Genomic DNA, 26,479 nt, shown 5'->3' with positions numbered 1-26,479 from the left:
TTTAAAAATTAATTAATTAGTTATTTCAGATAGAGGTCTTACCCTGTGGCCCAGGCTGACCCACTGGAGAAGGGGCTAATTATATTAGGATGATAAATACTACCCTCAGGAGGAACACAAGGTGAAGTTATGGAAAACAGTCAAAATAAATTTCATCCAGAGCTTGAGGAACTTTTGCTCATGGAGGCTGGCCCCGGTCGGTGGTTCTCACAGTATGGTCCTTGGACCAGCAGCACGGGCATCACCAGTGAACTTTCTGGAAAAGCAAATCGCTCATTCCCTGGCTCTGACCCACTGAATCAGAATCTGTGGGGACACGGTTTAAGAACGTGAGTTTTAACAACACTCTAGGTGATTTTTATGCTTGTTAAAGTATGAAAACCGCTGGCCTGAGGTTAATCAGGCTTCACCTGGGCAAAGCCCCATAAGAGTCTCCTTCCAAATCCTGATAGTAGTGCTAATTGAGTTCTAGCACCTACCCAGTGATATCTCCAGTTTAATCTTCAAAATCACACAATCATCTCCCAACCAAGTCATTTACGCAAAGTTTCAACTCAGGGAGAAAAATAGCAAATTCTCAGTGATAATCAAAAGGGAAAATATTTGGACAGGTAATTTTAGGAACCGGCTATGGATCACTATGTACAATAATGAAGTTGAGCAATTAGGTTTGGAAAGCCACAGCACAGAAAATAATTAACCCACAAAGTAATCATCTTGGAAGTCCCAAAGCTAATGATTAAAATAAACCTGAAACAAATGATTGTTTAACTTTTAAGCTGTGCTTGTTTTAGCCACAGTGTACTTCAGGTGTGAGCTCCCGGGAATTCCTCCTGCCTGCTGAGATTGGCTGTAGGACAAGAGGGCACATGTCCATTCTTCCGCCTCTCCTCCCCTGGGGGTGGTTGCTTGAGTATCACAAAATGCCACTCCAGTTTGGGTCGAGGAGGTTGGCGAGGATGCTCAGTCCTGCTTGTTTGTCACTGAGGTGCATCAACCTCCTGCATTGAGTTTGCAGCGGTGCTGGGTTTCAGCCATATTGAATCCTATGTAACCTTGGAGGCTGGGATGCACCCTTCGTTTTTATGCAGCTGGCTTTGCACTTTTGTTGGCGGTTTATTATTGCAAAGCATAGTGTTCCCCTCCCCCACTCGCCTCTCCATCCAAAGAAGTGAATTAATAACTAGAAAACGAGACAGAAATGAGATCTAGAAGAGCCTGGGCTTCTGAATGTCACTGTGAGCAAACAGCATTGGAGAGAAAAGGTTCCTTTCCATCTTTATGTGCAGTGCTGTCTGTGCATTGACTTGTTTCCTGACACATGAGCCATGGCTTGAAAGGAATTCAGGCCCCAGCAAATTTTGCATTGCGCTTCAATGTGGCCTCTGGGATTGAATAAGGGCAAATCTATTATACTGTTGCCATGGAGACCCTGGCACAACTGCTGATAAAGAGTGTCTGATGTTTGGTAGGCCTCGTTGCATGGTACATACCATTTAAAGGACGACGTGTGTGTGTGTGTGTGTGTGTGTGTGTGTGTGTGTGTGTGTGTGTGTGTGTAGCATGCATGTGTGAATCTGCAAGATAGCAAGTGTGCCTGTGTGGGTGGGTGGGGTGATTGGGGGAGGTAAGTGGAGAACAGGGTGCAGAGGGGGAGGAAGGAAGCAGAGCTGGCTTGGCATATCATGAAGGAATGTTCGGTGTTTTCATAAAGAATTTGTAAATACTTGCTTGCCTCAAAAAATTACTCCAGCCTTCTAAGAATCCACATGCTAAACAGATGGGGGCAGCAGAAGATGCACAGACTCTCCCCTTGGTCTAGCAAAATTAGTCTTTAATTCATCTGAAAGAGAATTAAGCTAAAACAATAAAAGTGAAGATGCGCTCTTTTGCGTCCTGTGATGAATGCAGCCTCTTTTTAGTTGTCTGCCTGAGGATCAATGGTGGGCCTGTAAGGATCGCCAGCATTTGCTAGAGTGGGCTAGCAAGATGATGGATTTTAATCATTAAAATGATTTTATAACCACAAAACAAAGAAGGCTGATCCTCCTTTCATGTGCATGATCTCAGTTTTGCTGCAATTGCTTTTGCCAGTCCTAAATGCACTTCCTGTCTAGAAGGCAAATCTTGCATCCCCCGGATTCCGTTCTACATGTCCCTTCCCTTTCTGCTCCTAAATGATCAATGGGGGCAACTTGCATTATTTTATTTATTTATTTTTTACTGGTGCCCTGGTGCCCTTTCGCCTGTTAACCCCAGACCTGGAGAGGGATGGCCCTCTGCAGCCACAGCCAGTCTCCCTGCTGGCGTTGTCTGAGGCAGGCACCTCTGGTGGGCGGGCAGGCGGAATCACCTACAGTAAGCAAGCTCTGGATCGAGCGGCTGGGTTGTAACAATGGGAGGCCGGGCAATCTGCGACAGTTGATAGGATTATTATTATTACAGAGCGCAAAAAGCTTCTGCTTTCTTTTCTGCTGCTTTGCAGACCTCATAAGGCCTCTCTGTGATTTCTGCATAGTTAATTTGTCAGTTTATAAATTACCACATTATGTTAACGCTGAATGCTTCAAAACACAAATATATGCACAGAGGGCTTGAATATTTGAAGTGTTTTAGTACTATGGGGAAATAATTTTGTTGTCAAGCTGTGGCAGATATAGAACTGCTAGGGGATACATGGCCATTTCATCAGGACTGTGTCGATGATGGCCTGTGAACATCCAAGGGGGAACATCATCTTTTATCACTATTGTGTACCGTGCCGGTCCAGATGGGGGATAAAACATGCATGAGTTGCCCGCAGCTCTGAAAATAATTATACTCATTTGCCAGAAATGTAGAAAGTGCATCCAACCAAGTTACCACCCATCATAGTGACACTCCGTTTGCATACTGATGAAGTTTAAAGCCAGAGACAATGGTGTTGGTATCAATAGTGAGGGGGGGCTGGGCACCACCAGTGCCGTAGGATTAATAGCGCCATCATTTTATATTATGCAGCATTTCACTTATGCTGCATATCAAAAGACTCCTGCCTCTGAGGTTCACCTCGCTGTTTATAAGATTACAGTTTGCTTTAAGACTCCAAACATTAGCATGGATTCTTCGCAGGTTCCACAAATGAATGCAAAAATATCTGTGTTTGAGAAAGTGCCTAGAATATAATTATGGGTAAATATGTTTGGATGCCATTATAAGTGCTTGCATGCATATGTTTGTGAGTGTGGGCGGGTGTATACATACCCACATGCACACGCGTGATTTTGGAAGACTGCAAGGGAATATGAGAAGATAATATGCGCATGCTAAGTCCTGGTGCTACTGCAGAGTCATTGATGAATGGGTTTTCTTAAATGTAGAAAGAGAATGGATACAAGTAGGACCCAAGAGAATAATTCTTTATATTGCAATCAGCTCAGCTTATATGTACTTGCTTTAATCGTAGAAATCAGCAATAAAAAGCATAGATGTGGTTATTTAATTCTTGCTGAGTAAAAGAGAATGTCTTATAATGACCCTCTAAATTATTGTAAAATATGAAGTTATTTTGATATCCTTTTCACTTTTAAACCACGTGAAATAATCAGTGCCGCCATTTCCAGAAGACTGACAGATTTCTTTTTAATGTTTTGAAACCAGCAAACATACATGCATAAACCAAGAGATGCTTTCTCATGGAACCGGGAATTCTCATAGGTGTTCCACCCTTTGAAAATAGCTCAATCATGATGTCGTCACGATGCTTATTTTTAAGTAATGATTTTAATTAAACCCCCTAAAAAGGAAACAGTTCTATCCTCCTCTTCCATGGTCCAGACTCTCATGATTAGACAAGTGCAGTTTCCCATTTTACTCTGGTGTCATGGGGGCAAGGATAACAATTTCCATCTCATCATGCAAGAGAGGTGCTATACTTCACTCTGCACGAGGCTTTGGTATAATCAGAGGAAGCGTTCTACACTATAAAATTACAATAAAATAACCAAGGAAAAGTATTATTTCAGCAGAAGTGGTTCAAAGACAAGGCTGAAATGCAGGATGCCACAGAATAGTTTTATACAGCAGCAAATATAGATTTTTTTCCAACTAACTGGGGCAGAAAGGACCAATAAATTCTTTACAACTCTTATGGTTCTACTTCTCTTGGAATGGTCTTCGAAACATGGTGGGAACAGGGAATCCCGTAATGCGGGGTTGAGAGTAGTGAGGCAAACCAACTGGAGAAAGGAAGGACTTTCCCAAGAGTAGGTGGCAGGGCATCTTCTTGGTAATTGAAGGCAGATATTCAGAAATGATGCTCCTGCCTTCCCTTGCCCTGGCTGTAATGAGAGCACATTGGGATCATGCTGAAGATCTGAGGACAGTCCTGAAACTGCCATGATGAAAATCTATCAGGGAAGAGCAGAGAATATGCTCCTGCAGCCAAAGACTTCTGAGAAGGTGATAAATTTATTTAAAGTTCAATGAGAAATTAAGCTAATTCTCTGGGTCTTTAGAACTGTTGTTATTGATCAGTTTTTATATGCCAGAAATTTTCCTTGGGGTCTCAGGTTTTGAAGGAAAAAAATGAACAGAGAAGCAGGTAGACACATAGATGTGCATGCTTGTATGCATGCGTGCGCATACACACGAGGCTTTGCCAAGGATGCAGAAGTGATAATAATGGACATTTAGAGAACATTTTACTATATGGTGTGTGTGTATGTGTGTGTGTGTGTGTGTGTGTGTGTGTGTGTGTGTGTGTAATCTTTAACTCTTATGACAATCTGAACGGTAGTTATTGCCACCCATTTTACAGTTAAAGAAACTGAGGCAGATGAAGGTTACTAAGTTGGCCAAATTCACACAGCTGGTAAATTAGAGTGATTTGAATGCATGTCTGTCTCACTCTTCTGCTGTATGAAGTGTACAATGTGTGCCAGCTCTTTATGTTTATCAAAAATACATACAGAGCTAAATACTGTGAGATGAATTAGGTAAGGCTTTTGCACTGAAGGAATGGAGTGAAAAGAAATAAAAAAAGACAGTATTGACTGGTTATCTTAACAACAATCTGGATGCTGAGAGTGTTTGGATTGAATAAATTCTGTCTTTTGGCAATGACCACTTTTGTGGATGAATAAATATGGAAATAGTTCTCTCTGCATGTTATAGGTCAGGATGTGAGACATCAGTGGGAGAGTGCTAACATTTTATTCTGTTTATTTGCTCTATTGATGGTCTTCATTGTGTCAGAGAAGATACTATAGACAAAGACGGAGCACTTATGCTCCTGTCCCCTTTCCTTCCTGAACATTCAGTCCTAATATCTTCAGGAGGTAAAGGATCAGGTTGGTATCTACTCCAAAAGTAGCAGGGGAGCTATGTTGGCACAGAGAGGGTACCAGAGATGCCAGAGCCTGAATGGACTGAGGCTTGTATAGAGAGTACCAGGTCTGCCTGACTTAGGGTGCCAGAGCCTAAGCAAGGCAATCCATGTGTGCATGCAAGGAATTGGCTCAGTGTGGGGAATAGAAGCCCGAACAGATTGAGGAAGATGTCCAAGGAGAAGGAGACCGTGTAACATGTTGAGCTGGAATCAAAGCAGAATGGAGTGGGCATTCTATGTGAAGGTGACCCAGCATGGAGTGTCAGAGCCCACTTACAGTTTGGAGATTGCCCACCAAGAGAGGTGGCTGGATGTGGGTGATCGAGCTCACAAGACAAGGGGATGGTAGAGGAAATGAATTGGTTTCCTACAGGAGTGTTGATCAAATAAGTAAATCTGTTAAGGATAATATAAGCCAGTTTATTTGTGGTTGGAAAAGGGAGTTACAAATATGGAACAGGAAGAAGTAAGAACAAACTTTGTGGGCTGATTTGGAGTTAGAGACATCAGTATGACTCACGGTTTTCAAAATATATAAATAGAGAAATACATAGGAACAGACATTGCTTAGGTCTGTTTGCCTCGAGGATGAGGGGACAGCAGCAATCCAACAGTGATCAGTACACCTATGTCCAATGTCAGTTTTTAATACCGTTCCCCACTAAAAGGAGCCAAGATTTGGAGAACTGGCTAATTCTTGGGTTGGAGCAGAGAAAACACAGCCTGTAACATCTCATTTTGCAGAAAGTGCAACTGAGACACAGTCACACATTCCATAAAATGAGGATAAGACAATTCTAAAGGAGGAACAGAAAAAAAAAATAAATCCAGAATATTTATGCACTCATATTGTTTGACAAGTATCTTTAACTTCTCACTCTTTTTAAAGAAACAGGAAGAGTCAGAGCTGAGCTTTAAGCAGAAATGACAAAGATCACATCCAAAAGAAAACCCGTCAATCCAACAAAACATTTAAGGTATTTATATATCACCTTTTATGACTTCCCTATGTTGACTGACTTTATTAATAAGCCAAACTCCTTCTGGCCCTAATAACCTGGAACAAAGAGGTCTTCCACTGCAAAAAGTGTATTGCTATCTTGCCAGAGTCATGCACAAAAGTCAATTCTGGAATGCCATCAAAGGTGAGATGGGAATGGGAGGGTTTCTGAGTCCTGTCACTCAATGGCTGTGAAATTTTTCAAACCTTGAACCACTTTCTCTTTTGGTTTCTTTATAAAGTAGGGGACTCAGACAGGAGAATCCCTAAGATCCAAATGCATCATCACACTTATTTGTTTTTCTCTCACTGAGTGGGCTGAAGAAGACCTAAGCGTTTCATACAGTCATTACATTGGGCCAAGGTGTTCTGCCATATTGCTAGGCTGTTTCACAGCTGAGATGGCTGCTTGGCTAATCAGGTCCCTCCAACTTCTGAGTGAAGCCCCAGTCTGGATTGCTGTTGGATGTCCATATGTAAATGACAGATGAGGTGACCAGTTGAAAACTGCAATTCGGAACCACCATATTAGGGTGGTAAGGCCACAGGAATCACCTTTCTGAGCTCTGATCCTTCTGAGATTAAAATTCTGTTTTTCCTTTTCTCTTTTTTTTCTCTGATTTGGAAAACGGTCAGCACTTGTACTAGTCAGTTTTCCACTACTATGATAAAATACCTGAGATAATCAACTTATAAGGAGAACAGGTTTATTTTGGCTCACGATTTTGGAGGTTTTGGTCCATGATCCGGTAGACTTGCTGTTCTATGCTGGTGGCAATGTGAAGGAGCATGAGGCAGAGCAAAGTGATTATTACATGGCTGGAAGCAAAAGAAGAAGAGGAAGAAGCTGGGGTCTCACAATCCCCTTCCAGGGCAAATCCCTAATTGTCTGAGGACCTCCCATGGTCCCACATCCTAAAGGTTCCACCACCTCCCCAATAGTACCACCCTGGGGACCAAGCCTTTAACACGTGGACATTCAGGGAACATTCAACATCCAAACTACAGCACCTTCTTCTCATCCAGACTACTAGGAGCACTATGGATGCTATTGCACTTCATAGTCTGTTGATCCAAAGAGTGTTTTTTTTTTTTTAATATAAACCTATCAATGTTTTGAAACAATCACAAACTTACTAAAAATTTGCAAGTAGACTACAAAGAAACTCCCCAGCCCACCCTGAGCTATTTGAAATGCACACTGTAGTGTGTGGGGATGATGGAACATCAGGCTGGCAATTTTTAAAAATCTAAATCCTCAGGTGAATATAGGGATTAAACACATGAGGAGTTCATAGGTGGAGTAGGCAAAATGATGTCTCCTTCCACGATCTGGAAAACTAGAATAAACTTCAGGGCATTGGTTTGGAATTGAAGGTACCAGTTTGGCCACGATTCTTGATATAAATAGAGAAATATAGATATAATATATGTTTTTTAGCTTCGTCCACCTGAAGAATTAATAGTGCCAAGGGTAGCTGGTGCCTCATCTTGGTTTCTAAAGGAGTCAAGACTCTTTAGAGAAATGGTTTGGTCCAAATAATTAATTGAAAAGAAAAAGGAAAGAAATAGTTTGGGGTATGGAAAGCACAACATGAGCCTGAAGCATCTTCTTGTGGCCCAGAAGAAAGGAAGAACTTATAGAGTGAAGCAGCCACATGCAGCCAGCTTAGAGGGATCCTACTGCAAAACTGATGGCAGTTTAAGCACCAAAATGATTATATTACTAAATTACATCTCATGAATAAAATCATTATGGAGATAATAAAAATGGATTGAAATTTGATGAGGAACAGGATATGTACATAGTTTCAAAACATCTCCTCACAAATTATTTATTAATTATTAACAATGAAGGAAAAAGTCATAGCTCTATAGAAAAAGTTTTTGTGATTCCACCTTAATGAAGTGATCTGAGTTGAATATTTACTTAACATGAGATAAATAAAAATTATGTGACACCTGACACAATGCATGGAAAGGATCACAGCCCTCACTTTGCTTGTATGAAATTTTTGAATAAAAGAATGAGGAAACAGAAGACAAATTCAAATTAAGGGACATTCTACAAAATAACTAGCTATCAGTTATCAAAATGGTCCAGGCCATGGAAGTCAAGAAGAGATGGAGGACCTCTTCCGGACAGAAGTAGACTAAAGAGAAGTGACATCTAGTGACAATCTATGCATTTGGAACTGGATTCTTTCACTACAAAAGGCAAACTGGGGCCAATGGTTAAAGGTTGAATGGGATCTGAAGGTGAGATGGTAGTAACTCCAACACGTGTTTACTAATTTTGATAGATAGATTGTCGTTACATAGGAGAATGTCCTTGTCTTTAGAAAATACTCACCCTAGTCTTGGAAGCTGTGACTCTGTCACCTTACCTGGAAAACAGAATTTGCAGGTTTGATTAGTTAATATTTGGAGATAAGAGATTACAAGGTGCAGTATCATAGGTGTATTTTTCTGGTGTTGTCCCAAGAATTCTTTTAAGTGAAAGAGGGAAGCAGGAGAGTGACAATCAAGAAGGACGTAGGATGAAGCAGAGGTTGGAAAGGCAATTTCTGGAAAGAGACAGGTGCCGTGGGAGGTGGGCAGCCTCTAGAATACGGAAAAGGCAGGAAACATTCTCCTTGGTGGCCTCCTGAAGGCATGCAGCCCTGCTAACACCTTGATTTTAGTCCTTATAAGATTTTTTAGTCCTTATAAGTCCTTATTTTGGATTTTTTTTACCTTCAGAACAGTAAGAGAAAAAATTTGTTTTCTTTTAGGCAACTAAGTTTATGAGAATTGTTAACAGCAGCAATAGGAAACTAATACAATAGATGTAAAGTGCTGAAAGCAATACCTGGCATGCAGCAATCACGAACATTGGTCTACTGATATTGTTGGTGCTATTCAGTCAAGCATTCACTTTGTTTAGTTAGGAGCAAGGACTCTTTGTTTTATACTTTAGTCTTGTGGATTCGTAAAATACCTAATAACAGTAGTATCTACAGGGCAGGTGTTATAAACAGGTTTACGAATACACAACAAGGACTCTTGGTAAGTGCCCTGCTTCTTCTGCATTTGCCCCTCAGGTTCCACCTGCTCTGCGTCTCTGGAAGCTGATCTCATAAACTGCATAATGGACTCTCTGGCCCTCTGTTGTGTTTTCCTCTAATTTGGTCTTGAGACTTTCTCCGTAGAGCACCTATGAAACAGAGGGGTTCCAGAAGAAGTGGAGGTTCCCAGTGTACCTTTCCTAGGCTACTTCTTTGTCCTGGCAGTCGGCCTGACACCTAAGCGCCTGACTTGTGATGAGGGGATCCCTCTTACGGGAAACTTGTTTATGCTGGCAGACGCCCTTGTGGCTCTTGTCTGATATGTGTCCAGCTTATTCCGACCGAGCGAACCACACTCTAGGGGAGCACTGACCTGGAGAGAAGCTAGGTTCAAATGTGCCAGTCAGGTCAGATGCAGCAGAGCCTGCTCAAGAAAACCCAGGAAGCAACAGAAGCAGTTTCATTACTTACAGATTCCAGAGAGAAAAGGGCAGTATGCCTCCCAGGGCCAAGCAGAAGGTGGGGGCCATTCTGGACATGAGTGCTCAGCCACTAGTGGTGGGAGCAGACCTATGGGCCTTTATTGGGGTCTGGGGCATTACGAAAGCAGTTTTTCCTTGGGGAGTTCTGATTGGTGGGTTTAGAGCAAGCCAGAATAAGTTCCATGGAGTCATGCTGTGACCAAGAGGTGGTCGCTGTGGCATATCTGCACAGTCCATGTGGGGTGAGGGTCAATAGAGCAAGTCAAGTAGGTCGTATCCAGATGTCCCATAGTGGGATGGTCCCCAGGAGGCTATTGTATAAGGCAGACATCTGGATCAAGCACACTGAGGACCTGAGAGGAGGTGAAGAAATGAAAACTGTGTCAATGGGGAGGTTTCTGGCACAAGAAAGTTAGACCTGTATTCAAAATAAATGCTGAGATAAAAAGAATTATACAAGTTCACCACACCCTCCAACTTCATTTGTCTTCCACAGAGCTATTGGACAGGACATCAAAAGAAGGAAGAAGAGTATGATCAGGGCATTTGTTCCCCTGCCCCGGCCTTGCTGGCCAGTCAGTGAGCAGGGGCCACATGCCTGTTCTGAAGGCCACAGCTCCTGTTGGGTGGCCCTCTTTGTGGCTCTCTTTGGTCGTTGGTAACCTCTCCTTGCTCTTGTTCTTTCAGGCCTAGAGGTAGTGACAGCTCCCTGCTGTTGCTAGACGCTGGTGCTTCATCATCTGTTATTGACAAAGACTTTTCAAATTACCCTGAACTTGATTTGATGACCCACATTGTGTGTACTGTCCTATGTGGATCATGACTGATAGAGTAAGTACCCATACATTTCCACAGCACAGAAAAGCAATACCCAGGAATGGTAAGATCCTTGAGTGGTTTCATAGCTACAGCCAGCACACCTAGGGACAGAGGAGGAATGGAAAGCACTAGTCTGGCTGATGAGACTTGTCAATGTCTCCACCTGTCATTGAGCTAGTTAGGTGTGTTCTCTATTTCAGCAAAAGAGAGAGCATACCATGGGGAAGAATGGAGGTATCTCAGCAAGATTGTATTAGAAAAGATTCATTGTAGGATGGGACTTGGGTTCAGTGATCTTGGAGCAGGTTTAGGAAGCAGGGCTTTGCTCTGAGTTGACGACGTGAGGAGCAATTCTATGATAGGGTACCTCAGTAGACACTATCTGCAGGGAGGCCAGGATAGAACAAAGACAGAACTATAATTGGGGAAGTAACATTAGTCCCTCATCTTTGCTGAGAGAGGGCGATGTTTGATATTTTGTTTCTTGTTTTTCTCCTCAGTTCAGACTGAGAGTGAGTGGTCTTGATTTTTGTCTTGATTCTTCATGGTCAGAGCGGCCTTGTTTGATGCTGATGTTCTGTGAAATTGTCTATGTCCACCAGGAAAACACAGGGCCCAGCTGTCAGAGCCAGGCCAGCTCTTGTCAGCTGTCAAGGTCCAGCTGACTGGTGCTGCTGTTCTCATTCTAAGTCTCTTTCATGGAGGTTGAAGTATGATCTGCATCAGAATCACCCTCAGAGAGCTTTTGAAAATGTACACGCTAGCTCCCTCAAACTCCGGAATCAATGTCTAGGGTGAGGGTCCAAAACTCTGCATTTTTAATCAGCTTGCTGCATTATTTGGATGCACATCACAGTTTAAAGGCCACTGGCCTAAAAGGAAAGATGTCACCAACTTAGGTTCATAAACTCAGATTTGTTGCAACCATTCACAGTGTGAGGCAGGAAGCACTAAGCTGCAAGTTAAAATTTCCATTTGTGTCAAGATCCAGCACCTGGATGGTATAGAATTTTAACTCAGTGGAACCAGCCTTTGAATTTACAAGGTTACCTGTGCTTACGCTTTGTGTGCCTGTTTTAGAAAAACCTCAACTAAGGAGGTCAACCTGTAAATGACAGAAGAGAAAAGGCTGGTCATCTATTACCATAAATCAATAAAATGTAGACACCCATAGAAAGGTGGCTGCCAAACAGAGAGAGAGAGAGACAGAGAGAGAGAGAGAGAGAGAGAGAGAGAGAGAGAGAGAGAGAGAACAATGAAAAATTGTGTCCAGATTCAGTGAGAACATTTGCAAGGGTAAACCAAAATTCCAGAAACAGAATTTTTCAAATGTGCATGACTGAAATCTCATTTAACAAGACAAATGACAGATCAGAAATGAGATGCCTTCACTGCAAAATGAAATGATTGTGACTAAAAACCCAAGAATCTTCTTCAAAGGAAAATTCTTAAAAAAGAATGCAAAGAAAGTAGAAATGAAGTTCCTTTATCCCCAAATCACAACTAGAAGAATATTTGGCATTTTCAAATATAAGAAAAGCAGCACCGGCAGTGTAGCTAAGATAGGGCCTGGTAATGAGCCTAATGTTGAACCTGATTTTGAGGGAAGAGTGAAATCCAGCTCCCGATGATGACAGGACAAGAGACTTGGGGCACCGACGTCACCACCGAGTCCACTTTAGGACATACATTTTTTTTTCCCCATTGGATTTTTCCGCTCTTCAGATGTGGAACTGAGCTATGGTAATCAAATAACTCCACCAAAGCTTTCCTAACAGGAATTTCTGTAATGAGTCTCTTTAGCCTGAATAATGCGTTTTGCCTTACAGTCTATTTTGTCTGTAATCTCCACAGGCAGAGAGCCTGCATCTATAGCTCATTACCATCATTCTGATGATAATGCTACGTCTCATCAATTACTTCGGAGCAAGGTCAAATTTAGCAGCCAAATCTCCCCTGTAGCAAGGCCATCAAGAGCCTATCTATCACCCCCTTCCCAAGGCTACTTCCCCTGCAGAAAGCCTCCGTCCTACGTTCTCTCTCCCATTCTCTCTCTCCCTCCCACCCATCTCTTTCTACCCCTTCATCCTGTCACAGCTTTACCAGTTAGGAAATCCTGCTTGATTTAAGCTCTGATTAATTTATTCCATCTCGCTTTCATTTGAGAAAGGAAAAGTAACAATGTGTGGGAAAATCACAGAGACATAAAGAAGGGGAAGAATCTGCATCCAGGAGAGAATTGTCTGGCTTGGCAAATAGACATTGAAAACTAGAGTTATATGCTCTGTTAGAATTTTAATCCACGGGGAAGACCTGTCTGATTGAGAGTGTGATTGCTTAGGCCATGCCAGTCACATTTACTTTAATTAAAGAAATAACTTCCTGGTTCAGCAAAAAAACAAAAGAGAAAATAAAAACAAACCAAAAAGAAAACACCCCTCTTTCTTTCCAGAATTTGGCTCTGTTACAGAACTGTCAGCCAATAAAAAGTTCTTAAAAAGTATTTTGGTTTTAAAGGAAATTTACCTAGAAAGTACACCATAGTGCATGAACCTTTGACAACTGGCAGAGGTTTTGTATTTCTTTATGAAAGTTCAGCTCAATTCCACAATCCATTTACTGAATTTACTTCCTAGATTCAGTAAGCAAAGAAATCAACTTTATAAACACAGCTGTACTTGGAAAACAAACTTAACAAGATAAAAAGATCTATTTATTCACTTTGCAGAGTATATTTATAAATTAACCTTGCTTCTGAATAAAGATTACATTGATCCAACAACCACTCTTTAATCTTTTTTTCCCCCACGAAGTAGCAAGCCTGTGAAAAGACAAAATTCACGTAAGAGGTAGCAATTTGATGAGTTGCTACCAACCCCTGAATTTATATATTTTGAGTCTATGCTGTTAAGTGCATATAGATTTAAAACTATACATATTCCTAGTAAATATTTTTTTGGGGGAGCTGGAGTACCAAGGATTGAACTCAGGGTTACTCAACCACTGAGCCACATTCCCAGCCCTATTTTGTATTTTATTTAGAGAAAGGGTCTCACTGAGCCATTGCTGAGGCTAGCTTTGAGCTTGAGATCCTCCTGCCTCAGCGTCCCAAGCCACTGGGATTACAGATGGGTACAACTGTGCCTGACCTTGGAAAATATTTTCTTAATGATCTTCTTTAGTCATAAAATGATGTTTTGCCTTATAAAATAATTTGTTTGTTAAGGATAACACAATGGTTTTCTTTTGGTGAGAATTTGCCTTTTAAGTTTTTTCATGCTTTAATTAAGTCTTCCATGCCATTATGTTTTAGATATATATCTTTTATACAAGTGAATTTTAAAACCCAGTCAGAGCATCTCTGACTTGAATGTTAGTCCATTTATATTTATTGTGATTGTCTACATTGGATTTTATTTCCATCATTTTCTGGTTTTAACATGCCATATTTTTACTTTGCTTGTTTCTTATCCCTTACCTTTTTTGCAGTGTTCAATCACAAATAAATATTTCATATTACATATGTGCTGAACTTTCACTTTCTAATCAACCTGTCTCTTAACGACTCTTTCCTGTTTTCTTTTTATCTTAGATTACTCACAGGAATCTGCTTGTGAAATTTGTGCCTCCTGTCCTGGAAACTAGAGGCTCTATAATAGAAGTTCTGGTTCTCAGAGGGTGGAAGGCTCCACTGGAGGACATGGTAAGAATCCCATTTTACTCTGAACTATGGCTATCACCAGGCTTCTCAGGGGTCCTCATCTCAAGAAGCCAGCAGGAAAGGGAAGATACACCTCCCTGAAGAGGGTAATATTACACTGATCTTCAGGAGGAGATCCAACTGCATTACATAGTGAAGAAAAGGAATAATATGTCTGACACTCCAATGAACCATTGGGACGTGTCTTGTTACTCTGCCGCCTAATTTGGATGGTTAATGGATAGGTACCATCAACACCGCCTCCAAAGGGCATGGTGATCAGAGGCTTAGATCTTCACAGTTCCTACCAGTTAAGCGGCTTAAGACCATGAGATATACTTGCTAAAAGTGAAGAGAGTCTAGATTGGGTGATATAGGAAAGAGATGATGAAATTTAGCTGTGCTCTTGAAACTAGTTGAGGCAGCGGGAATTGTTAACTTTCTCCATTGTGTTTACATACATAGGGTTCATCGGGAATTGAGAACAAGCAGAGAACTGGTGATGCTCTTCCTAGATGGGACAAGTTACAAAACACAAAAGTAAATGGAAATGAGCTGCCAAAGGGAGCAGACATAGAGGATGCTCTTCTGTCCTGCTCAGAGTCCTCACCTCCCACCCACCCACATTTTCAGGACCAGGGCCCCTATTTCCCTGCTGCCATGTGCATTGGCTGCTCATGGCCAATTCTGGATCTCTCTGGAAATGGTTTTTGGCCCAAAAGACTATCTTTCTCAAGTTTATGACTTCTTCCCATGGATCAGTGTGTTATAATGACTGATATTGGGGCATAAAGGCCTAGCCTGATGGGGGTCATTCTTAAGAGCCATCTTAGCTCCAGAGATCCCTGCAGACTAAGCTGGGGCATCTGTTGAGACTGTATCACTGAATCTTCTCCTGACTCATCCTACTTCTTTAATTTCTTCAAAGGTGTTCCCTATAGCATTCTCCAGAAAATCTCTGACATGCAAATTTCCATCTTAGAATCTGTTTCCAGAAGATTCTGCTCAAGACATCATCTTTTCCAGATAAAACTTCTATTATCACAGATTTCTGGGTTCCTGTCCTTCTGTTTTTGCCTGTCTCTTGGATCACAGGTCATCTTCAATGGGAAACTTCCTGTAGAAGTCCTGTTCTAAGAGGCTGTGGAAGTGTCATTCAGAATGGCTTTTCTGTTCACTGCCACTGGGTATTCCAGTGATATAATTGTCCCAGGATTAATTTTTATGTGAATTTCTCATTTTGACAGTTCCTAAACCATTATAGAAGTATGCATTTTAAAACTTTGACACAACACGAGGCCAAGACCTGTGATTTTCATTTCGTTAGAAGTAGATTTTTTTTCCTTTTCTGTGATCTAAAACACCAAATTCATCTTTTCCCTCTGAAGGTGGGCAGATCCTTTTTTTTCCATGTCCCTAATTACTGATGCCATATCCCTTTGAACATTATAGTTTCAGGAAGGGGTGCGAGGTCTCCATTCAGTGTCTCACAGGACCCCTGGCCTCATATCTGGCCTGATTGTGTATCAAAACCCATACAATTAGTTATTACTGAATTTGATAAACCACGCATGGGGAAAGTTTTGTGGTCATATCCTGTGCCTATAGCTCTTAAGTTCAGGCACCTTGATATTTCCATTTATGTCTTGTAAGTTCATATTCACTAATATCATTTTAAATATATTAACATAATCTGAAATTATGACAAAGTATTAAAATGTTTCCTGGAACTTTTTACTAAGAAATGGGAAACATCAGGGCACTGATCTTGGAAATGAACTAGGGAAAATGACAAAGCTGAGAAAGAAATGAGAAAAAGTCACAGTTTCTTTCAGGTCCACAACATTCCCTGATTGGCTACTCATGGGACAGAAATGGATGGATCTAGAGTCCTAGTAGACTTCAGGTATCTCTCTTATGGGACTGTGAATTTCTCAAGGGCAGGAACTGTGTCTTGTCTGCTGTTTTATCCCTTGAATCCCTAGAATTATGCTTAGCACATCATAGGCGTTCATAGATACCTGCTCACTACATTAGTCACTTATAAAGCAATTCTGCGCCAAATGATCAGATATCAAAAAAAAAACAAACAAACAAACTAGGAGTCAGAATATTGCATAGCATTATAATCAATACTAGTCTAAGGAAAAAAATAATAGAGAAGAAAAATGTGAATTGAGTTATTGTATTCATTCATTCTTATATTCTTCCAACAATTATTTTTGTCTTTTGTTGAACAGACTTGGCATGGAGATTATGATGGTGAGCTGAAAGAAAGACACCGCCCTGCCCACATAGAGATGTGGGGGAAGCAGATGCTAATGAATAAACTAATGAACAAAAATTACAACATGGTAAGTATTAAGAAAAGGATAACCAAACATTCTGTCAGCCCAGGACAATATCTGTTTACATATATATTGTTCCAGTGTAATTATTAATAGTACTCCCAGCCGCTGTCAAGTGTACCAGTTTGGATGGTCATTTCAGCTGAGAAGGACACAGCATTAGCAAAGGGTACAGCAGGGAGAGCCAGCCAACTGGGAAAGGCAAGACTGAGCTGGAAAATGGAGAATGAAATACACAGACAACGTGATTAGGTAGGGGTTCTGGTGGGAAGACTCTGCTAAGCATACAGAACACAAGCAAAGCAAAGAACATTCAAGAAATCAATTGCAGGCTTGTCCTGCTAGAGCTGCAAGGGCAAGAGGTAGACTAAAAGGCACAGACCATGCAAGCCTATGGGCACCTAATGAATCTCAGAATAATCTTCTTTATCCTTTCATCAAATATGGAAGGGGAAGTGGGGGAATTTAGAATTTTGAAAAGATTCCCTTGGATTGCAGTACATAGAACAGATTTTTAAAAGTCTAGGAAGCTAGATAGAGGTTACTGTAGTAGTGGTACAATTAAGAAACAGTAGCTTCAAACAAAATGGTAAGGGAGATAAAAATAAGTGAATTTAGAAAGTGTCCAGAAGGCAGAATGAATAGAACATGAAGATGGATTGGCTAGGAGAAGAGAGAACCAGGGAGAAATCTAGAAGTGAGTTCTGGCTTACACACCTGGGTAGATATTGATGCAATTGGCAGAGCCAGGGAATGCAGCTAGGGTTAAGATGTAGCACATCTTTGTTTTTACCCATGCATTTCTCTCTTTAGGGAGCCACCATTCATTGACTCCTGGTATACTGCAAGTTCTGTGGGTAATAACAAATATGTTTACTGTGGTATACAATGAGTATAAGTATACAAATCCGTATTTTATCAGTTATCATAATTCCAGCTGCAAGTAGTAGAAAGCTCAAGTCAAAATAGCTTAAACAAGGGCTGGGGACGTGGCTCAAGCAGTAATGCACTCATCTGGCATTCCCCGGGGCGCTGGGTTTGATCCTCAGCACCACATACAAATAAAATAAAGATGTTGTGTCCACTGAAAACTAAAAAATAAATATTAAAAAATTCTCTCTCTCTCTCTCTTAAAAAAATTGCTTAAACAATGAGACTATTTAAAGTCCTAGAGTAGAGAGCTCCAGTTGGCTGATTCAGTGGCACTGATGGCATCAAAGATGCTCGTTCTTTCAATCTTTTTACTCTGCTATTGTTATTCAGTTGACATTTCCTAGACTTGTACCCTTGCAGGGCTGGTATCCCAGTATGAAGCACACACAGCCATGACAGAGTGACTCCTTTCCCCCATGTATCTCTTCTTCAAAGCTGAGAATCCTTTCCTTTAATTCCCCAGCGGATTCTTCCTCCCATCTTAGTGCATAGAACAGTAGAACAGGCTTATTCCTAAGCAAGAACTCACAAGAGGAATGGGATTGCCCTGACTTCCAGAGAAGCATATAGCCAGGTGGAAAAGGATGATTTGCCGAGTAAATTTGGAGTTTTGTCTAAGAAAAAAAGATGGAATGAATGCTGAGTAGGCAATGCAGGTGTCTGCCGTAACTATGGGGCAAGAAGCATTTAGTATTGTCTTAGGAGTGAAGAGAACAGCTTAGTAGATGGAGGTAGAAGTCACCTTGGAGTCTGAAGGAGGAGAAATATTTCCAAGGCTGGGAAAGGTGATTAGGTTTATGTCACTCTGAAGGGAGAACCTGAAGTCTGAGATTACAGCAGCAGTTAAAAGAATACTGACAGAAATCCACCTTTACCCATTGATTCTTCTGATTTCAGGCATGCTTGTGGCCCTCCCAAATCCCTCCAAAGTCATATAAATACTGTTTCTCGTATTGTTTCTAAGCTTCACTGAACTCAAAGGGGAAAGGTTGAGTAGTGTTTTGCATAAAAGTACTAGAAATATTTGTTACTTAGCTCTGGCTCAATTCGAGCCTGACCTGTTTCTGTCATGACCACTGGAATTCTCCAGCTCTTGCCAGATTTTGAGTTGTCAGGATAACAATTTATCTATCTTGTTGTCAGATCCACAGCTAGTTTGCCTGACTCTAGGGGAATCTAAATGGCGATCACTATCCACGGTGAACAACTCCTATTTTAAATGCATTTAATTCCAGTCATCCTCCTCCTGCCACATCCTGTATCCAAAGATGACAAGCTACTACTACAATACAATTTCCACCAGCCACCCATGAACAGGTTTCTCTACTTTTCTTCCAATGCTCAGTAAAACTGGCAATATTCACCAACCACTGTTACTAAGTCAGTCTTCCACGTCTCTGGGACCAGAGATCTCCTCTGTTGACTTCCATCTTCCTTTCCCCAGCCAGCCATTCTCAATTCTTGACTGTTCTTCAAAAGACCCTTGATTTCCCAGGATGTTATATAACCTTTTTAGTTTTGTAAAAGACCAGTTTTGAAGCTTCTCATTTTAGAGACAAATCTCTAGATTTGCTTTAAAGGGACAACCAGAAATTATTGTGCATATTTCATAATTCATTCTCTTGGGCTTTTCCCCCCTCACAATGGGTCCTTTACAAAGTTTTAACTACAAGCTTTAAATTACCCTCTTGACGTACTTGTCCTTTTCCTCTTCTTCCAAGGAATGCTTGGAAAGGAATCCAATTGTGGGCAGATGTTAGGTCTTTCTCAAAAGCTTTTGTGTCAAGTAACAAAACACAGTTGTAGTTTAAATAAAAATACTAATAGTGATTTGCATGATAAGCAAGAGTGGTAATTACTGGCTTTGAAAGCATATCATAATGACTTTTTACAATTGTACTTATACTCTATTATTCTTCCTCCCTTATTCTCTAGTCAGTGTTCCTAATTACACTGCCCTGGGAAAATGCACTGAGAGAAAATACAGTAACACACATGAACTGATGAAAGACCCTGGAGCCCCAAGTAGCCAGATGGGGTTAGACAGGTAATGTAGAGGCACAGGGCACTCACCTCAGGACATTTGGACCTCCTTTCCCACTCATTTTCCCACCCTCAAAAATATACCTAATTGCTAGTGAATCAATTAACCGAAATATACTTGCCAAACATCTATTACTCATTGAGGTGGATTATCTTAGAGATTCACAATTTATTTACATTTGCTATTAGGTACAATCGGACTAACGGAGAACTAATTCAGCCACAAAGTATTGTGTTTCTCCCCATGATTTTATTATGTTGTTTTATCACTTATTTTATCCTTCATTGAAGGATATAATAAGAAATGGAATTATAGAACTTGTTGTATTAGCTGCCAGGATTTTTTTATAGGACATCACTATATTATGCTGAGTCCTTTTATGAGGACTCAATGAGGAAACTTGTATTTAATTTCATTATTGGAAATAGTCACACTTGTTTTTTCCCCAAAAGTTGGAAAAAAGTCCAACTTTTTCCTTTCTTCCTTTTTAAAAATTTCATGGCCTCTGTGAATCATGTCACTGGTCACGTTTTCGTTTTTGCCTTGTCTCCTAGATCATAATGCTGTGGCTTCTCTCTCACAAAACTACCCGGTACCTCACGTACATGTGCGTGTGCTGGGCTCACTCTTTGTTCCATCTCATTTTCCTCTACACTTGCTTTGTACTGTCCCAATAACTCCAGTTATGTATTTTTTTTCACACAATAAATATTTATTTCTTGTTCACATAATTGCTGAATGCAGCTACTTTGCAGGGGACATTCTGTGAGATAATTTGGGGATTCATGGTCTTTTACCTTGTTGATCTTCCAGCCTTGAGACCCTCCCATTCCCTGCAGGGAGTGGGCACAAGGGTGAAGAGACAGGGTAAAGGATCCTGTGGGAGGTTTTATGGGCTGTACACCACTGCTGCTTATATTCCAGAGTGCAACCGCACAAACATACCAGCAGGAAAGGAAGTTGAAAATGTGATTTAGTGTTGTGTCTGGGGAGAAAGGGAAATGAGTATGGTGAGTGACTATCCCATATTTGGCAGCACAAAAGGTAAGGTATAAAGGAAACCACTCGCTCTGCAATACCTAGGATATTTGGAATGCTATTAGCAGAATCATTAATGTTAGTAGAAATAACCACTAATTGTTCAGAAATATAACTCCAGGGTATTTGGGGAATTCTTTCTCCAAGACACCTTTCCCCCTGTCTACTTTTCTCAATCTTCCTGCCATTGCCTCTGTTTGTGTCTTTTCTATCTCATACTCAGTTTGCTGGAAACTTCACCTTCCTGGTCTGAGAAGTCTGTCTTTTGAGCTTGTCTTATGTTTGCTTTTTTTCCTGCAAGTTGACTCACCTATTTCATTGTTACCTAATGCTATGTAAAAATCACCCCAAAACTCAGTGGCTTGAAAGTGCAATAATTAGTCATCTCTTGTGGTTTCTGTGGGCCAGGAATTTGGGTAGCAACTTGGTTGAATGATTTGGGCTTGGGGCTTCTCATGGGGATGCAGTGAGATATCTTCTGAGATCTGTAGTCATCTGAAAACTGAGCCTGGAGGGCTCACTCCCAAGGTGGCTCACTCATGTGGATATCAAGTCAATGCTGGCTGTAGGCAGGAGGGCTCAGTTCCTCTGCAAGTAGACCTCTCCACAGTGCAGCTTGAGAGAGACCCCATGACGTGGTGGTTGACTTCTCCCACAATGAATGACTCAAGAGAAAACATGTAAGTCACATGTCACTGTCACCTCTGCCATAGTCTCACATAGCACAGCCTTGATTCAAAGTGGAAATAAACCCCATCGGACATGAATACCAAGAAGCAACTGTTATTAGGGGCTATCTGGGAGACCAGCCACCACACAGACTTTGTATTTATTTGGACCATGTCTCTCCCCCAATGTCAAGTTTTCAAAATTCTCTCCCACTTTCAATAACCAGATCAAAGCTCATCTCTTCTAGGGGTCTTCCCGGATCTGTTGTTGAAAACTAGTGTAATCCTAGTGTCACTTATTTTTCTTACCACACCCAGGGCCTTTATCACACAACACCTTGTTCTGGAGATCTCTGCATGTGTCTCTTTATTTTCTATCAGATGGAATTTGAACCATTGGAGACCGTAGTCCCTGTCATATAATAGGCACTCAATAAACGTGTTTAGAGGAATGGATGAATGAGTGATCAAAGAGCACAAACCAGAAATTCGGGGTCCCCACCTGTGCATTTTCCCCAGCTGCTTGGCTTTAGCCAATCTCTTAACCTCCACAAAATGCAGTCTTTGTCTTTTCCTTCACAAAATGAAAACGATACCTATTCCAGCTTTCACAGAAGTTACATTTGTCAAGGCCAACCTCAGCAACTTTGCAAAATGCTTGGCAACTTAGTAAGATTCTGTTTCAAAAATCTGTGTGTTTTAACCCATGTACTGATTTATGTGACCACCACCACCACCACCGTGAGGATTCAGGGCAGATCTATCACCCCAACAAGGTCCCTTGTGCTTTCCCTTTGTCATCCTACCCTTCACCCTACCCAGACCAATGGCACCACTGACACGTTCTCCACCACCACAGTTTTGTCTTGTCAAGAATATCACATGTATAGAATCATACAGTGTGTCACCTTTAGAGACTGGTTCTTTTCACTTAACACATCTTTGAGGTTCATCTAAGTCTGTTCCTTTTTATAACTGAATAATATCCTTTGTAAAGATGTACCTCTGTTTATTCATTAATCCACTAAAGTGCATTTAAGAGAAAATTACGAGCACATGGAGTACATGTAGATGGATTCTTATAAGAAATTATCAAATTGTCTTTCAGAGTGGCTGAGATATTTTACTTTCCCACCAGCAATGTGTGAGACTTAGTGGCTTCTCATCCTCACCAGCCCTTGAAATTGTACTCTTAAACCATTCTAATAGACATAATGTATTAGTCAGATTTTTGTCACTGTGACAAAATACCTGAGAAAAACATCTTATGTATCTTTAACACAAGTCCTGTGTCAGATATGTGATTTGAAAATATTCTCATCATAGTTTGTTTCTCATAACTCTCACAGCATTTTTGCTGAAGTTTTTTTGAATTTTGATCAGATAAAATTTATTAATTTTAATGGTGTACTTTTCATGGGATGTCAAAAACTCTTTGCTTAACTGTGGTTCATGAAAATTTTCTCCTATATTTTCATTCGACATATTTATTTTAAAATATTTTAGATTTAGATCTGTGATCCATTTTGAGTTAACTTTTGAATAAACCTTGAAGTTGTGAGGTTTGTCTCAAGGTTCCTTTTTTATTTTTACTTTTTTGTATAGGGTCACCCAATAATTTAACCATTCATTGAAATGGTTATCCTTCTAAATTAATATCTGTGTACTTGTCAGCAATTGGTATATTTATATGGCTCTCTATCTGAACTCTCTATTTTGCTTCACTGAATTATGTATTTATTCCTTCACCAATTTCAGACTATATGATTACCAAAACTTTATCGTAATTGTTGAAATCAGGTGGTATATTTCCCCCACCTTGATTCTTTTTCAAAATCCTTTTGGCTTTTCTTTAGTTCCATTGCCTTTCCATATGAATTTTCGAAACAGTTTATCTATATATACAAAATTCCTACATCCTGGGAACAAATTTTTACTCCTCACACTTCAGATAAAGCCCTAATATCCAGAATATACAAAGAACTCAAAAAATTAAACAATAAGATAACAAATAACCCAATCAACAAATGGACCAAGGACCTGAACAGACACTTCACAGAGGAGGACATACAATCAATCAACAAGTACATGAAAAAATGCTCACCATCTCTAGCAGTCAGAGAAATGCAAATCAAAACCACCCTAAGATACCATCTCACTCCAGTAAGATTGGCAGCCATTATGAAGTCAAACAACAACAAGTGCTGGAGAGGATGTGGGGAAAAGGGTACACTTGTACACTGCTGGTGGGACTGCAAATTGGTGAGGCCAATTTGGAAAGCAATATGGAGATTCCTTGGAAAGCTGGGAATGGATCCACCATTTGACCCAGCTATGGCCCTTCTCGGACTATTCCCTGAAGACCTTAAAAGAGCGTACTATAGGGATACTGCCACATCAATGATCATAGCGGCACAATTCACAATAGCTAGACTGTGGAAGCAACCTAGATGCCCTTCAATAGATGAATGGATAAAAAAAAATGTGGCATCTATACACAATGGAGTATTACACAGCACTAAAAAATGGCAAAATCATAGAATTTGCAGGGAAATGGATGGCATTAGAGCAGATTATGCTAAGCGAAGCTGGCCAATCCTTAAAAAACAAATACCAAATGTCTTCTTTGATATAAAGAGAGCAACTAAGAACAGAACAGAGAGGAAGAGCATGAGGAAAAGATTAACATTAAACAGAGATGAGTGGGGGGAGAGAAAGGAAGAGAGAAGGGAAAGCATATGGAAATGGTAGGAGACCCTCAATGTTACACAAAATTACATATAAGAGGTTGTGAGGGGAAAGGGGGGGAACAAGGGAGAGAATTGAACAACAGCAGATGAGGTAGAGAGGGAAGATGGGAGGGAAAGGGAGGGGGGATAGTAGGGGATAGGAAAGGTAGCAGAATTCAACAGTCACTAATATGCCATTATGTAAAAATGTGAATGTGTAACCGATGTGACTCTGCAATCTGTATTTGGGGTAAAAATGGGAGTTCATAACCCACTTGAGTCAAATGTATGAAAGATGATATATCATGAGCTTTGTAATGTTTTGAACAACCAATAAAAAAAATTCCTGTTTGGATTTTGACTGGAATTGCATAATATCGGTCAGTCCATTTGGGGAGAATTGTCATCTTTAATATTGTGACTCTTCCCATGGATATAGTATATCTTTCTAAACATTTAGGTTTCTTTATTTTTATGCATCAGGGTTTTGTAGTTTTTAGCATACAGATTCTGCAAATGTTTTGTTAAATTTATACCTGAGTATTTTATTATTTTGAGATATTATAAAAGGCATTGCTTTTAAAAAATTTTATTTCTAATTGTACATTGCCAACAAATAGAAAATGATGATTTTTGCAAGTCATATTTTTTCATATCCTGCATAATTTGGTTTACTTTTACTGTAGTTTTTTTGTGTCAAACATCAGGAGAGACATTTGTACTTTTCTTATACTGTATGTCTGTTTTTTAGTGATTGCATTATACATATTTAGGTCTTTCACAGTTTATTTAGAATCAGTATTTTGCTGCTTCAAGTGGAATACAGAAACCCTACCATTATATAGGCCCCTCTGCCATCATCCATTTATATGGTAGTTGTTGGCGTATTATATCTACATATATTTTAAAAACTCCAAAGGAGAATAATCCATTATATTCACTGAGATATTTACCCTGTCTGTTGTTCTCTATTCATTTCTTATCTGGAAAGTTTTCTTACGGCACCATTCCTTTTCTATCTGAAAACAAAATGCCTTTTAACATTTTTTTAAGAGTCGTCTCTTAGCAACAAATTCTCCAGATTTCTTTCACCTGAAAATTTCTTTACTTTCCCTTCCTTCCTGAAGTGTATTCTTTCTGCATAAAAATTCCTGCTTGAGAGTTTTTCTTTCATTATTTTAAAACTCATGCCCCTTCCTTCTGGTCTCTGTAGTTTTTGACAAGAAATGTGCCGTCATTTCTCTAGCTACTGTGGAGATATTTTCTTTTGCTTTTGTTTTCACTAGTTTTATTTTGATGTGTCTGAGCATGCACTTTTTAAAGAAATGTATCTTATTTGTGTTTGCTGAACTCCTTGAATCTGTAGACTTGTCTTTTCCACTCAATGTTTGTGAAGTGTTTTTTTTTTTTTTTTTTGGTGTGTGTGTGTGTGAAGTTATTTTTTTTCCACTGTATTCTCTCTCCTCTCCGTTGAAAGCTCTGATGACAGGAATATTACATGTTTAGATATTTTAACACAGTTTTTGAGGCCTATTCTTTTTTTCCAGTATTTTCCCTCCCTCATTGATGTGCAGATTAGATAATTTCTATTGGTCTAACCTCTAGCTCATTCACTGTTTCTTCTTCCATTTCCATTCTGCTCTTGAGCCCATCTAGTGAGTATTAGAATTTCAGGGTTTTTGTCAACTCTAAATTCTCTCTCTCTCTCTCTCTCTCTCTCTCTCTCTCTCTCTCTCTCTCTCTTGAATATATATATATTCTATTCTTTGTGTGTGTGTGTGTGTGCATGCACGAGTATGATGGGGGAATCAAACCTAGGGGTGCTATATCTCCAGCCCTTTTTGAGATGGGGTCTTGCTAAGTCACAGAGGCTGACCCTTGAACTTTTGATTCTCCTGCCTCAGCCTCCAGTTGTTGGGATTCTAGCCTGGGCTACTGCACCAGGTTTATATTTCTTGTTTCTTTTCTGAGGCTATTTATGTTCCTATTCACTTGGAGAGTTTCATCCTTTCCTGTTGGTGTATTTTTGTGATAGCTGCATAAAATCTTTCTAATCTTATCATTGACATCTATTGATGGACATCATGTGAATTGAATGGGATTTTCTTATCTTTCTATAGGCCGAGTAATTTTGTAGATTGTGTCCTGAACACTTTAAGCATTTAAGGTCTTTTTGAAATCCTGTGGAGAATGCTGGTATTTTTGTTTTAGTAAACAATTTCTATGGTTGGGTTTAGGCCAGGTAGTCCAGTTTTAGGGGGCTCTGATTCCGATTTTGGCTTCAAAGTCCTTGTAGTGCCATT

At 40.2% G+C, this 26,479-nt stretch overlaps 1 long non-coding RNA gene across 11 annotated transcripts in view; it reads left to right on the top strand.

Annotated features, from left to right (window-relative positions):
• LOC110597590 (uncharacterized) overlaps positions 1 to 26,479 on the top strand; it is a 149,266-nt gene that overhangs the window by 88,273 nt on the left and 34,514 nt on the right. For 9 of the 11 annotated variants that reach the window (XR_002483331.3, XR_013423415.1, XR_005727964.2 and 6 more), the window contains 3 exons: positions 10,585 to 10,728; positions 14,309 to 14,419; positions 16,657 to 16,770. This is a non-coding gene — a long non-coding RNA (uncharacterized LOC110597590). Of the gene's footprint in view, positions 1 to 4,768; positions 6,346 to 10,584; positions 10,729 to 14,308; positions 14,420 to 16,656; positions 16,771 to 26,479 lie in introns of those variants that run through there. The other 2 variants (XR_013423428.1, XR_013423434.1) reach the window with 2 other exon arrangements.

The sequence above is a fragment of the Ictidomys tridecemlineatus genome, chromosome 1 (assembly GCF_052094955.1).
Source record: "Ictidomys tridecemlineatus isolate mIctTri1 chromosome 1, mIctTri1.hap1, whole genome shotgun sequence".
In the NCBI taxonomy this organism is placed as follows: Eukaryota; Metazoa; Chordata; class Mammalia; order Rodentia; family Sciuridae; genus Ictidomys; species Ictidomys tridecemlineatus.
Note: the sequence above shows the minus strand (reverse complement) of the source record. Positions and strands in the feature narration are given on the sequence as shown.